Here is a 17,087-nt window from a genome sequence, read left to right on the forward strand (position 1 = left end):
TTTGTATTGGGGTTGTTTTTATGAATTTTTTTAACTAAAACTGTAATTAGATTGGTAAATATTAGATTTGTCACTAGGTGCTGTTTTTGCCATTGTTGTGAGCCACCCCGAGTCTGCGGAGAGGGGCGGCATATAAATCCAATAAATCTAATCTAATCTAACCAAGAATGTTACTTCGCTTCTGCAGTTTAAAACTTCCTTCCGAGCAGCTTCCGAAGGCTCTTCAATTTAAAGCAGGATTCTCCAAAGTTTGCAACATTAAGACTGGTGGACTTCAACACCAAGAATTCCTCAACCAGCCATGTGGCTAAATTTGGAGACTCCTGATTTAAAGCGACAGCATTTGCTTTTCTTCTTTGATAAGCTGGAAAGTGAGTCCTGATTTTTTCTTTCTAACACCTTTCTTTCTTTCTTTCTTTATTTCTTTTTTTCTTCCTTCCTTCATTCCTCCTTCCTTCCTTACTTCCTTCTTTCTTTCTTTCTTTCTTTCTTCCTTCTTTCTTTCTTCCTTCCTTTCTTCTTTCTTTCTTTCTTTCTTTCTTTCTTCCTTCTTTCTTTCTTTCTTTCTTCCTTCATTCTTTCTTTCTTTCTTTCTTCTTTCCTTCCTTCCTTCCTTCTTTCTTTCTTCCTTCCTTCTTTCTTTCTCTCTTCCTTCCTTCTTTCTTTCTTTCTTTCTTTCTTTCTTTCCTGTAGCAATCTCTGATAATGGGGGTTTTAAAAACAATTTTTGGAGCAGGACTTACTCATGGCAGCATGCAGTAGAGTGGTTTGTTGTCTTTTAAGAAACACAGCTATTTTAATGATTTCAAATCCACTGATTTGATACATTAACTAATCAACACTTCCCACTCTGGAGTGTACCCAAAACGAGCGTATGAGTACAATGAAGGATTATTAGAAGGGAGTTTTGAAAGGATTACGGAAAATGGCAGCCAATACATTGGTGATTGCCAGCACTGTTCTTCAAAAACATTTCTGGGATGAGATGAAGATGGCGTGATGACCAATTGGCAAGAATCCATCTGCAGCTGCCAAGAGTTTCATGGTTTCTTACATTGCCATAAGCAATAGGAAATGGTTATTTAAATTAAATGGTAATGAAGGAGAAGGAAAGGTTTTAGAAAATTTTGCTGTTCTTGGAAAAAAAATTGATTAGACTCTCAGCAAACAAGTCTTCCTTTACCTAACGGCACATTTAATGATTCTGTATATATTTAATTTCTTTCAATATATATTAAGCATCTATATTCTTTTATAAAAGTTAAAACAAAGAAAAATTCAAAATGTAACAGAAAATATATTTTATGTTTATATTATTACTGTATTTTTCAGAGTATAAGATGCACCCTTTTCTTCTCCAAAAGATACTGAAAATTTGGGTGTGTCATATACTCTGAATGTATCTTTTTTTGAAGCTTTTTTTCCAGCCCTAACTAGGTGCTAACAATCTTCCCAGTTCTTACCTTGCAGGCTCTTTGATTGTTAATCTCTCCGAAGAATGCTTTTCCAGCCCTAAGTCTTTGCAGGCTTTTTTTTCATTGCTATACTTACTCCAAATAAACTAATGAAGTTCCTACCTCTTATCAGATTGCAGGCTGTTTCATTGTTACTCTCTCCCAAAAAGGTGTTTTTAAGCCCTAACCAGGTAATAAAACAATGTGCAGAAGCTGACCAGACTAAGGATGCTAGCTAGATGAAAAACTGGTAGGCAGATTTCACACAGCATTTTCATCCCCCAAAAAACCAAGGTGTGTCTTATACTCTGATGCATCTTATACTCTGAAAAATATGGTATATAATATTATAAAATACTAATATTCATTTAAAAGTATGTTTTAAATCAAAAATGCATTCTTCAATGATATTAGAACTCAGTTCCCAAGCCTGGTTGTAAATGTAAAGTTCCGATTCAATATCTTGTGTAATTTGGCCTTTCTTGAATAGATAGATGCAATTTTAAAAATAAATCTTAGAGAAGCACCCTCCCCCAATGAATTATCAAATATATTTGGGCCCAATTACTGTTTTCTGTTTATAATGGTTGTCTTCCTGCCAAAACGTTCAATAAAACTGTCCATGCCTCTATTCAAAGAAGCAATGGTCCTCCAAAAATGCTAAATAACAACTTCTAGCATTCCTCAGTATTTGACATTGCTCCAATCTCTAGAAACTGTGATATACAACATAATGAAAAACAAAACCCTTGACATTGTTACCCAACATAATGAAAAATCTTACACTAGCGCTTGTAACTGTGGCCATTGCAGTATCTCCAAGTCATGGACATGCAACCAGCTTGCAATTATGCCACAGTCACATGATTACCATTTGCAGCCCTCACTACTGGCTTCCAACAAGCAGTGTTGACCCTGAAGATTACATATGGGTAGCTTTTCTGTCGGGCTCTCTGGTAGAATCCTCCCAAAAATTCACAGGTACAAATTTCAGACACACACACGTTTTAAAATTCAAAACAATGTTCTTTATAAGGAAAATTCACTTAACCTAAGCCCTCTTTTGGTACAGCAAAGAGCACTGGTCTCCAAACAAACTGGTAATTTGTACAAGTCCCTTATCAGTTCTGTGATACTTAGCTTGCAGCTGTGAGGCAATTCACAGTCCTTCTTCTTTCACAAAGTGAAACACACTTTGCTCTGGTTTAGTTTCAAAGCGGGGGGAAATCAGCACACAAAGTCAAAGTCAGTAAAGCAGTCACAAAACACAACGATCAGATAATCCTCCACAATGGCCAAACCCACAGGCTGCTATTTATAGCAGCCTCACTAATTACCACAGCCCCACCCAACCACAGGTGGCCTCATTTTCTTTGATAATAATTTCTCAGTTGTTGCTGCCTATATCTTCTCTTCTCTTCTTTCTTAGATATATTTTACTATGGGTATCTCCTCTGTAACCTTCATTATGTATTTTACTATGTGTATACCCACTAAACCCCTCATTGTGCATTGGACAAAATCAATCAATCAATCAATAATAACTTCAGATGGTTGCTAAATGACCAATCATAAATCAAGGGATATGTCTGTAGGGTCCATGAAATGCTAATTTTAAAGATAGAAATAAATGCCTTGAGATTTAGATATGATGATGATTACTTCTAGACCTAAAGAAAATATCTATCATAGAAAGTTAAATATGCATTGTAAGTTCAAGATGAGATTTAAAAATTAATGAACATAAAAATAAACTTCTACTACAAAATCTCTGGATTTATTTTCATTACCTAATTATCATAAATGATAAGCAGATTGGACATCCTTTGATATAAATCATTTTTATATCTGATCCATGTTTCATAACTCAGTGCTCAGTAAAAGTATTTTTTCTTTGGAAAAATGCAGCACACTTTGAACAATAATTTTCCTTGGTATCACTAGAGGAAGGATCCCTTTGGTATTAATTGGAAACAGGATTGTTCATTTTTTCCCTATTACCTGATTCAAGTTGCCCTGTGCATGTGTGCTAGTCATTTCCGGCTCTAGGGCAGGGGTCCCCAACCGCCGGTCCGTGGACCAGTACCGGGCCGCAAGGCATGTTGCACCGGTCCGCGGAGTCAGCAGCTGCTGTGGAGCCGGCGAGTGCCAAGCTGTTTCCTATCTCTTTCCCCTCACGTTCACTTGGGACCGCCATTTGCCTCGGGCTGAGAAAACCTTTGCTTGCTTGCTTTCTTCATTTCCTGTCTTTCTTCTCTCGTCGAAAGTGGTCTATTTCCTCCTTGCAAAGCCCTTGCAAAGCCCTCGCTCTGCCTGCAACTCAAACGAAAAGGCTTTGGCATTGTGCAGCTCTTTTTTTGCTAGGCTCCCCCACCCTATTCCCGGGGTCCTGGGTGGGAGCGAAGCCAGGGGTGTGTGTGTGACCATGAAACCCCCACCACCAGCTCTGGTAATTTTCTTTTGGAAGGATTACTTGCTGCAAGAAAATTACCAGACCTGGCAGTGGTGGGCGCTCCAAGCAGGCAGCGATCGCAAAGGAAGGTGACTGTGTCCGTGGAGGCACCTCCCCCTGCTCTGTGATTCCTTGCTGCAATCCCAGCCGGAACGGGGGGGGATGTCCTCTGGAACTGCTGAAAGGCAAACGGCGGTCCCGAGTGAACAGGAGGGGAAAGAGACAGGAAACCGCCCCCTCCTACCCTTCCTCCCTCTGTCACCTCAACTCCCCCGCAAAATTAAAAAGGGGGGGAGAGACAATGGAACGATAAGCTAAACCCCCTTTCCGCCCCCACCGGGCCATAGAAAAATTGTCTTGCTGAAACTGGTCCCTGGTGGAAAAAAGGTTGGGGACCACTGCTCTAGGGGATCATCTCCATAGAAGCTGGGACAAGTAATGGGAGTCCACGCCATTACGCAGCACTAGGGACTCAAACTTTGAACTGCGGACCATCTGATCAACAAGCTCAGTATCTTAGCCATTGAACCCTGATTCTTTTACTACCTGGTAATTTATTTTAGAAAGTTAGTTCATAGTTTAGTAAAATTCATGTGTGGTCAAATGAAGAATACTGCATAATATAAAATCCCATTTGAAAAGTATCAATCCAAGATAATAAACTCTATTTGCTTTTTAAAACTTGCCGCACACGTGCAAAACATTTAAAGATTCGTCTTAAACTTCTGCACAAGGGGAAAAAATTCAAACTCTCAAAATAGCAGCACAGATTTTTAATTAAGAAACAGATTTCTTGCACCCTAGTTCCTTTTTTGTTTGCACTATACTGTATCTTGCCATCTAGAACCAAAAGAAAACTACGATGAGTAAAAAGTTAAGTTATAGTATTAATTTTTGCACAGCTTTGTTCTTACTGACATTTTATTGTACAACAGCATACTATATTTTCCCATAATTGACAAATCACGTATTTAAAAATATATTATAAGATTTTATATAGTGATAATAATAACATACAGATAAAAATAGGAGAAGGAGGAAGGAGGGAGGGAGAGAGAGAGAGAGAAAGGAGAAGAAAGAAAGAAAGAAAGAAAGAAAGAAAGAAAGAAAGAAAGAAAGAAATGGCTTGCCTCCAGTTTTCTTTACAACAGTTACAAATAAGGTAAATCCTATTTTGAAATATATTAATGCTGCTAATTTTAAAAATGTTAAATCTTGCTGAATTATCTGGGTTCAATTACAGTACAGTATATTTTTTTCCCTAAATGCTCTTTCACTTTGATGTGGTTATATAGATATTAAATCTTGAACAGATATAAAGCATGAGAACTGAAATTCCTATTGGGACAATAACTTGACCAAGGTTTTAAATATATGTCATTCTGAAATATATTCTAAATCTATTGTTTTTGAATATGCTGTTTTTAAAAATATAACAAAATGAATGATCTTGCTTTATCTATATTTTTAGGAATGGGATTTTTATTGATGTTACTGTTTCCAAAGGAAATGGGTGTCCTGCAGTTAAGATTTACTCCTCTGATCCTCCTATAGAGAGGTTATCATTAATAAATATGGTTTTAATTTTGCAAAAGCGTGCCATCTGTCTTTATCAGAGATTAATTTATCCTTGAAAGATGTAACAGATGCACAGTGTAGCTTAAACTGACTATAAGCAATCTGCCAGCTTCCAGATGGTATTCATAAAGGGGTAGGCAAAACTACATTTCATCTTGCTATCAGAAGAAACAATTATTAAAATTGTGCCAAAACAATTTTGAGATTTATTGCAGGTTTTCCAATTATGTAATACAGTAAGTATATTTGCTTTTGATACAAAAACTGGATTTTTATTGATTGGTCCCTTAAAGGATTCCCAGATTTAATCAAAATCGTTTTTTTAAAAACAGCAGCACTCTCTATCAGTATCAGTTCACAAACACACGTAGTTTTGTTTATTAATAACTAAATTATTATCACAGATATATACAATTGAGAATTTGTAAATGTGAAGACTTTTCAGTAGGTTGAAGTATTTTAAACTGTAATGGCCTGATATATATAAAATACAAAAATAATTTTCCATTAAACACAAATAATTCACTTACAGCATTTATTCTACATGTTTATTCTTTCTATTAATCATTTTAGTATAGCTTCATCAATATAAGACAACACAATAAGACAATATTCTTAAAAACTGAATTTACTATACACACTTACTAAATCAAATTCTGTCTAAGTAAGCATGAAGACAATTTCATATTATTTCATATTACAGTATTTCTTATTAGATATGCATTTATCAGTAGTTTATCCTTGATTAATTTGACCTTTGATGATACCTGCTTAAATATCCCGGTTGTATAATGCAATGCAGGAATGTGTTGACAACTATTTTTTTTTCTATTTTAAAATGTACTTAATATAATAGAAAAATCTATTTTTGATTGATTGCCTAACTCTGATTAAAAATAGTAGCCCAGAAACATTGTATATTGTTATTATTATTGTTGTGAGCCGCCCCGAGTCTGCGGAGAGGGGAGGCATACAAATTTAATAAATTAATAATAATAATAATAATAATAATAATAATAATAATAATAATAATAACCTCAAGGTGAAACTTGGAAATTGTATCATTTACTCACATCCAAAACCTGTTCTATCTTAAATGCACATTTCCCGCAAAGTTTGACTGGTTCATTCAAAACTCAGACTTAGGCCCATAGTACCTTAAATCCTCTTCTGACTGTATTTCCAAATCTCATTAAGGGGAACACTACACCTGCAATGTGCATTTCTTGTACAAATATTGTAACCTTTCCTTTTAAAAATGCCTTTTTATTGACTTGCTTTGCATGTGCCTGCTGGGTTTTCTTTTCTCTTTCGGTTTAAGACTATTACATCAATCAAAGTCTTGTGGCAGTGAAAAAATATATTCAGGTAATGTGGATACTGTAAGAACTAAGGATTTTCTCCATAAAAGTTTTGCACGAAGTAGCACAGTGCAGCTGTGGGTGGCATCTTTTAACAAGGTTCTATATTTATGATTCCATTGAATTACAAATTATTTCCATAGCATGCTCTTTCCTTCTTCCTTTTCTGTTTTTAAAATCTCCCTCCCTCCCTCTCTCTCTCATTTCAAAATTATATTCAGGCTTTCAGTTCCACTCATCACTTTGGACTCGGAATAATTTATATCTGAAGCAGGCACATATGTAGCTTTGGTCTCCTAAAGTTTGTCATCAGTAGTAAGTCATTATCAAAGCTAAAATCATTTCAGTGCCCACACATCAAATTTGTAGTGACTTTGATTAATGTATAAGGAACATTTACTTTGAATTATCTAAAATAAAAAAACAAACACTGTGTTATGATATGAGTAACATGTGCCATCTAAGTAGGAACAAGAACTATTTATTTATTTATTTATTATTTAGATTTGTATGCCGCCCCTCTCCGAAGACTTTCTATAATACCTCGCTTTCTATAATACCTCTATTATTATCCACCTGCACACCTCTTGTTCCTACTAAACTGGTAGCTTAAGTTAAGGAGTTTAACAGTAAAAAATAAAATATAACTATTTAGACTCTGATAAAAACTGATTAAATTTATATACATACATAAAATACCAGGAGCACAATAGAGTCACGCATCATACTACTTAATCATTTCATTAAATCACATATGTTTTATTTTATTAAAGCAAGTACCAGTGCCTCTGTTCATACAATATACTAATAATGCACTTGAATTCATTAATTGATATGCCTTGCTGTCATACTGCACACAAAATCAAAACCAAATATATCACATTATGATTTAATAGAAGTTGTGACTCCAATCCATATTTCAGATGTTCTGGTTGAGGGCTTACTTTGTTAATGGTTTGTGATATGAAATATTTTGATAATATTTCATTAAAATATTTTATTAAAATATTAAAAATATTTTGATAATATTTTGCATTTAAGATGGGCATGCATAAATGCAGCAGCGTGCCTTCTGTCCCCTATCCTAATGTTTCTCTCTTACTAGTAGTGTATCATGTATATAAACATTGCTATATCTTGTATATTACCAATATATACTTGACAAAACAAATAAATAAAATAAATAAACTTTAGATCAATTCTTTTGATGATGATTACTGTTGCTTTGCATATATAGTCAGAGGTTCTACATTGGAGACAAATTCCTTGGGAGCCAAATAAAGTATTCTATTTCTTTGCCTCTAAATTTCCAATATACTAATGGATTATCATCAATATGTAGAATCAATATTAAAAACACATTATAAACTTTGACATAAGTCATAGATAAAGGTTCTGATCATATGACTACATACATAACTTATTTATCTACTGATATATTTACTTTAAATATTACCCAGATAACAAAATGGGAAAAATCTAGCCCAAAGTGGCTTATTTTAAAATCTAACCTCGATTAAAAACTCACACTGTAACATTTATTTTTATTGATGTTTATGTATTACTTTTAACTTTATTCAAATCCCAGATAGTTTCAATTTACACATTCAAAAAATATTATTAATATAATAACGTAAAATAACACCACCACCACCCAAAATTACCTTTATAGGAGAACTTGATCATTTTTAGGGATAGCTGATACAAATAACACTTTAATTATTAGCAAAAATATTATTCACGGGGGTGGGGGCATTTTAATAATGTGTTAGTGGCAAATTAACCAACCATTTGTTCCTCTCTGGGTGAGCATTAGTTATCTGAAGTTTGAGCCTTATTTTTATAAATAGGTCTACTATTTGTTTCATTATACTGTACTTACTGAAATTATTTTAGTCACTTTATTTAACCTCCATCAGTAAATGTTCTCACTTTGGGATTTCCCTGTGAATGTACCTAATAGATTCCAGTCCTATTTGAGTAGATGAAGTTTATGTTACTCCCCCCGGAGATTAGAACTGCCCCCACCCTCCCTGTCTTTCGTAAACTACTCAAGACTCATTTATGCCGCCAGGCATGGGGGAGTTAAGATATTCCTTCCCCCTAGGCCATTACAAGTTATGCATGGTATGTTTGTGTGTATGTTTGGTTTTATTATAAGGGTTTTTAGTTGTTTTATTAATTGGATTTCTACATGCTGTTTTTATCATTGTTGTTAGCCGCCCCGAGTCTGCGGAGGGGGGCGGCATACAAATCAAATCAAATCAAATCAATAAATAAATGTTTCTCTAAGATAAGTGACTGATGATCTATATGGCAATATGTACACTGATTCTGGTTTGGTTCCCATAATTGCGTATGATCATAGCTAATGAGGTTAGATTTAGATTTAGGCTGTTCACATATTGTTCTGATATTTTTTATTTGATTTATGTGTGTATCATACTAATCCGACCATTGTGACTTACAAACCATAGTATTACATGTACTGCTACAGGGGTGGGTTCTAGTTTCTTCTGCTGCCAGTTTGCTCAAAAATGCACTGCGGGTGTGTGCGCATGTTGCGTACCATGTGTGCAAATCCACAGGGCTTAAAAAAAACTTCTGTACATGCACAGAAACAAAAACCAAGATGGCGATGCCTATGGCACCGCCAAAGCAACCAGTTCGGTGGTGTGGTAGGTCTGGGTTGCTGCCAGTTCCAATGACCTAGACCAATGATGGCGAACCTATGACACGCGTGTCAGCACTGACACGCGTAGCCATTTTCGGTGACACGCGGCCGCCGAGAAAAGGGGAGCTTTAGGGAGTGGCCAAGATGCAAATCTCCCTGCTTTCCAATTTCCCACCGACTGCAAGCAGGTACAGCAGGGCCACCGATAGGCTGGTACTACCGGGACTGGCGTCAGGGCCCCCCCTCGGTTTTGGCCCACCACCGTGTGCCAGCCCCCTGGCACCCATAGCAGTCATTGTGCTGCACCGTTCGCTGTAGCCTGCGCAAGCCTGTGCCAGCGCACCCCAAAACGCCGCCCGCCCCGCACACCCTTTTCCAAGGACGCGCACGAACCAACCCCGCCCCCCGTGCCTCTAGCCCCCTCGCGCCCCTGGCTACTCACCGCTGCCCCCTGCCCGCCCGCCCGCTTCGCCTCTCTTTCTCCTCCGCTGCAAGAGAGGCGCGGCAGGCATTCTCACAGCGGGGGCCGGCGAAGGCAATTTTCAGTGTCGGACGCGTGGCCCGGCGCGCGCTCTCCCCATCACCCTGCCAGCCCGCCAGGAACATTCAAAGTAAGAAAAACCTTCGCTCTTACTTTGAATGTTCTGGGCAGGCTGGCAGGGCGATGGGGAGAGCGCGTGCCGGGCCATGCGCCCGACACTGAAAATCACTTTCCCCAGCCTCCGGAGAACGAAAGAGAGTGATTGCGACAGAGCAAGATAGAGAGAAAGTGAGAAAGAGAGAGGGGAGGACAGAAAGCGATAGCAAGAGAGAGAGAACGAGAGAGAAAGAGTGAGAGAAAGAAAACAAGAGAAAGAGTGTGAGAGAGAAAGCAAGAGAGAGAGAGAAAGAAAACAAGAGAGGGAAAGTGAGAAAAAGAGAGGGAGAGCAAGAGGGGGAAAGATAGAGAGAGAAAGAAAGAAAGAGAGATGAGAGAGGAAGGAAGAGAGTGAGAGAGAGTGAGAGTGTTTTTTTCTCAAGGTGACACACCACCCGAATTATGCTAGTTTTTTTGGCGAATTTTGACACACCAAGCTCAAAAGGTTGCCCATCACTGACCTAGGCCATCAATTACTACCGGTTCCATAGAACTGTTCCACTACCCTAATCAGTTTTGGTTTATTCAATAAACCACAGTTTAAACTGGCACAGTAAAATATGTGAATTAAATCCTAGAGAAGATTCATTATTATTATTATTATTATTATTATTATTATTATTATTATTATTAATTGGATTTGTATGCCGCCCCTCTCCGCAGACTCAGGGCGGCTAACAACAGTGAATGAAAACTATATTAACAATTATTACTTGACATTGATTAATTTTATTTTCTATTCCTAAAGCTACCAACCCTTAAACACATATGTGAAGGTCAATTCTTTTAAAGTTAGTGGAGTTTCAGATCTGAAGGATTAGGCTGTAAAAATTCTCAACTTAAAATTTGACTTGAGGATCAGTGTATTGTATGATGTTGTTGATCGTGGAAAAGGAGACATTTGATTACTGCTTTGGAGATTTATTGTGTAGATTATAATTCCTTTTTTAAAAATAACTTTACTTTATTCAATATTTTTAAATAATTGATCCCTTTCTCCTATAGCAGCACCCAAGTGTTTAATCAGCCAAAAGAAGGGGAAGAATTTGTGAAAGAAATTTAGGGAGAGAAATAATTGGAAGAAGGAGGCGCAAGATAAAATACCTGCTTGATGGACATTAGAAAAGTCACAGAACAAATGAAAGTAAAACTTCTGTTGAGTTGTTTTTGAAAATTATTTCTGTTAGCCTTCTTTTTCTCTACACATTGTCTGGCTCTTAGATTCACCTAAAGAATTGCTGCCATCTTATGGAAGAGCATTTGAAAAACACTTTCCCCCCAAATCCCATTTGCAAGCAAGTCTAAAACTGCAGATAAAAGAGTTGTATAACTCTTTGCCTCTAACTTTCTGGAAGACTGACTTCTATTCATTAGACCCGAGCTTATGATGAATTATTCTATAAAATTAATTCTGATGAATTAATTTTAAAACTAAATAAACCATAGTAATTTCTTTTAGATTAGGTTGAATGTGAATGACTGCATAGTTAGGGATTTTATTATGTTATTAATGCCTTCTTAAATTGATTTAATTTTTTATTATTAGATTTGTAATGTATTGTATTATTGTTATGCTGTGAGCCGCCCTGAGTCTTTGGAAAGGGGTGGCATACAAATCTAATAAACTAAACTAAACTAAACTAAACTTTTGAAGAAATTTTAGCAATGCTCAGATATTTACATTTTATCATCTGGAGTCATAATAAGTGTCTACATATTTTAGCCTAAGAAACTGCATCTGAGCTGGAGATGCAGTTCCGTAGATTAAAATATCAGAATTTATGTTATATTTTCACAAGGCATCTAGATAAATTTTACAGCATATTTGTAAGTGCCAGAATTTTAGCCTTCTTTTTATAAGAAAAGAATTCCAATATACCAGGTTTTATAGTAAAAAGGGCTTTTACAGCTTGTTTTTTTAATGTAAAAGTGCCAACCTTCTCTATCTATCTCAATCTATCTTTCAATCTATATGATGTGCGTTGTGATTCATAAAAGTTTTGATTACACACTACGTTGTAAATACCATTTTACTTTTTAGACTGCATTCTGTGTCGACACCCATACTTCTAAGATTTTGCTCCTTTGCATTTGTTCTGTCTAAAAATATAGGGGGAAAGTCAACTTTTATCTTTCTGCACTTTGCTACTTTAATCAGACGTTGGTGACAACATCAGAGTCAAATTAACTCTAAGTAACTGCTGCTGCTTTTAACAGCCATGAATAAAGAAATTTGGGGCAGAAATGAATGGATTTCGGAGCATCAAAATCAGACTGCAGATTCTGACAGAAGTCAGTACAACAAAGAGACGGGAGTCTTTTTTCACTTCTTTATGTGATAACATGAAAAAAGGCAAGATTTGGAAATAAATCATGATGATCTCTGATAAAATTGCATGACAATTTGCCGAAGTAGAGTTAGGCTAAAAAGGTATTTCATTTCCTGAAGCATATTATAAATGTTGCCATGAAAACATTTGGCTGTATTTTGCAAATGTCTATGAGTAATAGTAGAGACCTCCGGGTAGTTCAACCTCACTTTATTCTAAAGCCTTGTCCATGGAAAGACTTCAAGGACTGGATTGATTATATAGCATTCAAGAAGATAGCCCAAGGACATCGTACATCACAATAGCCCATGATTCCATTGTATTTCCTTTGATTTTCTATTCTGACTTTCTTGGCTTTCTTTGACAACGGAACGGTGTATCACCCTTTGGACAGAGTGTACATTAAACCAAATAAACTTGTATTTGTGGACTCTCAGGTGAAGTCATATGTAGATAGCTACAGAAATTATCTTTTATAGTGATCAGAAAGACCAAATGAAAATGGATGAACTGTGCTTTAACAGAGAAGAGTATATACAGTGTTCCCTCGCTTTTCGCGGGACCACCCGCAAAAGTTGAATTTCCGCAAAGTAGAGATGCAGAATACACTATTTTTGGCTATGAACGGTATCCCAAGCCTCCCCTTAACACTTTAAACCCCTAAATTGCAATTTCCCATTCCCTTAGCAACCATTCAGATTATTACTCACCATTTTTATTTATTAATTTTATTAAACAAAAATATTTAAAAGAAAAGAACTGTGTGATCAAAAGATGCAATTTACATTGCCTGGGGTAAACAGGACGAAGGCTGTGATAAAAGACCTTGCTTTGTGGTAAACAGGAGATAGCTGTGTTGAACAACAAAAGGTCCCAGGAAAATGTCCATGAGAGACATTTGCTCAGTGGAAACTGGTTACATGCCATATGGAGATAGGAAGGACTCGGAAGTTGTCATCTTTTAGAGTTACGTTATTGGATGTTTGTATATCACTTGACATATATGTGTAATCATTCCCATTTGCATATTCCCCCAATAAAAGGAGGTGCACAGCTCAATACTGTGTCATTTCACCCAGAGAGAGATGTGTCCAAGTCTTCTTTCTAGGATTGGCATTCGTGAGTGACCCGCCTAGCTGGGGTTGCTCTAAGTCCCTTTGAGACATCGTTCCCCTCAGGGACTTTGCAGCACCCTCACCAATTGTTGGTGACAATTTGCTAATTCTGTAAACCACTTGGAGGGGGCTACAAAGCATTATGAAATAGCATGAGTCTAAGTGCTATTGGTAATAGTGTGTTCTTTATAATAGGGTATCCTCTAGTATGTTTTAAAGTATTAAGCAGGGACGGGGGGGGGGAATCTAAATGACAAGTCATGAGGCAAGGAGTCCTAGTTCAGTGACTTCTAAAGGTGCAGATGTTTCAGAATCCTACGTTTAACTAATATGAATGGTCTTCTCCCATTGCTGAAGGTGGAGTCCAAGTTTTTTTCTTTCTCTTGGTGAAAAATGCCTTTGGTAAACTGCTTCTCCAGGTTAAAGGAGCTGTGATCTTCCATAAATATAAGATTACAGAAGAAGTGGACCCCGATCAAAGGATGGTACACAACGTACCCAAGTGCCAATCCCAGGATCTGCAGTTCTCTCAACTAATAGAAAATATTGTCTATTTTATTTCACACTGCTTATGGGCCATCATTTTAACATTTACAAAACACATGTAAAAGAACGAGGTGATGTGGAGATAGGAACACATACCCACTTAAATGGGGATTGGACAGAAATGTCTCCTTCAGATTAAAGATTCAGTTGACTTCATTTTTTCTGTGTAACACTGAAGCAAGAAATTTTCCATTACTTTAATTTAATGTTATTTTTGGAAAACATAAACGCTTTGTGTTCGTACAAGCATATTTTTGAGAGCATTCTGTCAAAACCAAATCCTGCATTACACAAACTTGTTCGTAGAATATCAAAATGCTGTGCTGGGTTGCATTTGTGTACTTCCTCACAGATGTCTACCAAGCAAATGTTTTATTATTTCATTCTACTTATTGTGTACCTATACTTATACCTATTATATACTACCTGCTGGTGTCAGTTTTATCTATCTTCACGGATAAGAGACAAAAAGAGCTGGGGTGGCACAGCAGGTAGAGAGCTGTAATGAAGGCCACTGAAGCTGACTGTAGATCTGTAGGTCAGTGGTTCAAATCTCATCACTGGCTCAAGGTTGACTCAGCCTTCCATCCTTCGGAGGTGGGTAAAATGAGGACCTGTATTGTGGGGGCAATATGCTGGCTCTGTTTAAAAGTGTTATTGCTAACATGTAAGCCGCCCTGAGTTTAAGGAGCAGGGCGGCATAAAAATCTAGTAAATAAATAAATAAATAAATTACTAACAACTATTTTACTGCTTATGGCTGCTAAGACAAATTTTCATTTTAGCAGTTTATACATCAGTTCATTGTCAAGGGAATAGATGAAGTATTCCTGGGAATGTGGATTTTAGTTCAAAAAGTGGTAAGAAAAAAAAACCTCTGCAAAACCAAATATTTAGAAGCTTTCTGTGAGAAAGCGATTTTAATATTTCAAGATGTTAATTATGTCCAGAAAAACTACCTTACACATGTCATAGTGTTAAATCATGCCATTATTTCAAACAGACAACAACGTACTAGACTGAATCCAGTTTAGGGGAATATTTGAATCAGTATAGTAACTTAGTTGCAAAAATTACATACCAAAGACCACTGAGGACTAAAAAACTTTGCAAAGTGATTTTTATAACATACAAGTCATCCATTTGGTTGTACCCTGTTTTCCCTAAATTAGGTACCCTATTGTGCCTAATTTAAATAGCTGGCTCTCCATATATATTTTTTTCAAAAAGGTGTTGATCTAAGCAATGAATTTGTTTAACAGGCCAATCTTCCTTCAAAGAGCAAACTTTTAAATTGATCAGTAGGGGTTCAGTTTTAACTTTCTTTCAAAGATGCCCCATTAAGGCTTAATGAACTGAAATGAATACAATTTTATGCAGCGAGGCATGAGTTCTGTTTGTTCAAGGGCTACACCACCCTCTGAATGGCACATTTGACAATAAAATGGGCAAGGCCTGGAGTCATTTTCAGATGTAGCCTTCAGAGATCAACCGATAAAATTAGTGCTTTAAACAAGTATAAAGCTTTAACCATAATTTTATTACCTTAGCTCCCATTTCCCTGAATGGATACCTTCTAGAAAAAGGTCTGGTATGGGGTATCCTTATGCAATTAAGATGTTATCAAAATTGAATTCTCTCATTTAACAGGATACTAAGGAAGATAAGTGTATGACAATCAGACATGATTGATCAGAAGAAGAAGAATTATCCTGGGACACACACATTTACCTTCATTCATGAAAAAAGAGATAATATGATAATTAATGTGGTCTACCTTACTTCTTATCACAAAAAATGTGTTTATCCCCTCTCCAATCAAGTGAGGAAGAGGTAACGGTAAAGCTTCCCCTCACACATACGTGCTAGTCGTTCCTGAATCTAGGGGGCAGTGCTCATCTCCGTTTCGAAGCCGAAGAGCCAGTGCTATTCAAAGATGTCTCTGTGGTCATGTGGCTAGACATGACTAAACACCAAAGGCACATGAGACACTGTTACCTTCCTACCAAAGGTGGTCCCTATTTTTCTACTTGTATTTTTACGTGTTTTCATACTGTTTGGGTAGCATAAACTGGGACAAGTAATGGCGCTCACCCTGTTAAGCGGTGTTAGGGATTCGAACTGCTGAACTTTTGGTCAACAAACTCAGCATCTTAGCCATTGAGCCACCACGTCCCAAACAAGTAGACAGAAACAATTTGCTGGAAGGGACAGTACATTTTAAACTTTGTATTAGGCATAATTATAGATATCAAACCATTTATTCTTAATTTCCAGAGAGTACCTGAGTGAGACTTTGTAATTGCTGTATGTGTAAAATCCCACCAAAAATTAGTTTTGTCCATTTATATAGGTAGTGTCTAAGACAATTTTCAATTAACTGTGGATTGGTTTTGTATACTCACTGATTAGAGTATGCAGTTTGATGCTTTAAAAGATGTTGCATCTCTTTTTTCCAAAGTATAAAAAAAGTGTAAAGTATAAAAAAGTTTGATTATTTCTATAATTCAAAGGGCCTTGCTTTTTTGGACACACAATCTGAGTTACCTTGGGGTAAAAAATGGGGATTTTGAAAAAATGCCTATTACTCAAATTAATCCAAAATCTCAAGTGTGTCAGAACAATATCAGGGGAATACTTAAACAAATAATCTAATTTTTTTTAATGAGATAGGTTTCTGCTGCATAAATCTTTAATACAATGTTTTAAAAAAACTTTTTTAGAATAAAATTTCATTCTGCCTTCATCTGTATAACAAAGAAACATGCCATTTGCTGATCTATAATTTACTAAGCAAAGGAAAATCAGGAAATTATCTCAAAGGAGATAAAATCAGTGGCATTACATAATGTGTAGTGCAACGCATTTGAAACTTTCAGAGTTATTTTAAATGCATTTTTTTTTCATTGGAATAACTTTCATGGTTTCCTAAAAATGTAA

The 17,087-nt window shown here is 36.4% G+C and overlaps 1 protein-coding gene across 1 annotated transcript in view; it reads right to left on the reverse strand.

Moving 5' to 3' along the window:
* Positions 1 to 17,087, reverse strand: part of ACBD5 (acyl-CoA binding domain containing 5) — a 222,317-nt gene that overhangs the window by 40,980 nt on the left and 164,250 nt on the right. The gene's annotated exons all lie outside the window — the stretch shown is intronic.

This window comes from Erythrolamprus reginae, chromosome Z (genome assembly GCF_031021105.1).
Source record: "Erythrolamprus reginae isolate rEryReg1 chromosome Z, rEryReg1.hap1, whole genome shotgun sequence".
Taxonomy (NCBI): domain Eukaryota; kingdom Metazoa; phylum Chordata; class Lepidosauria; order Squamata; family Dipsadidae; genus Erythrolamprus; species Erythrolamprus reginae.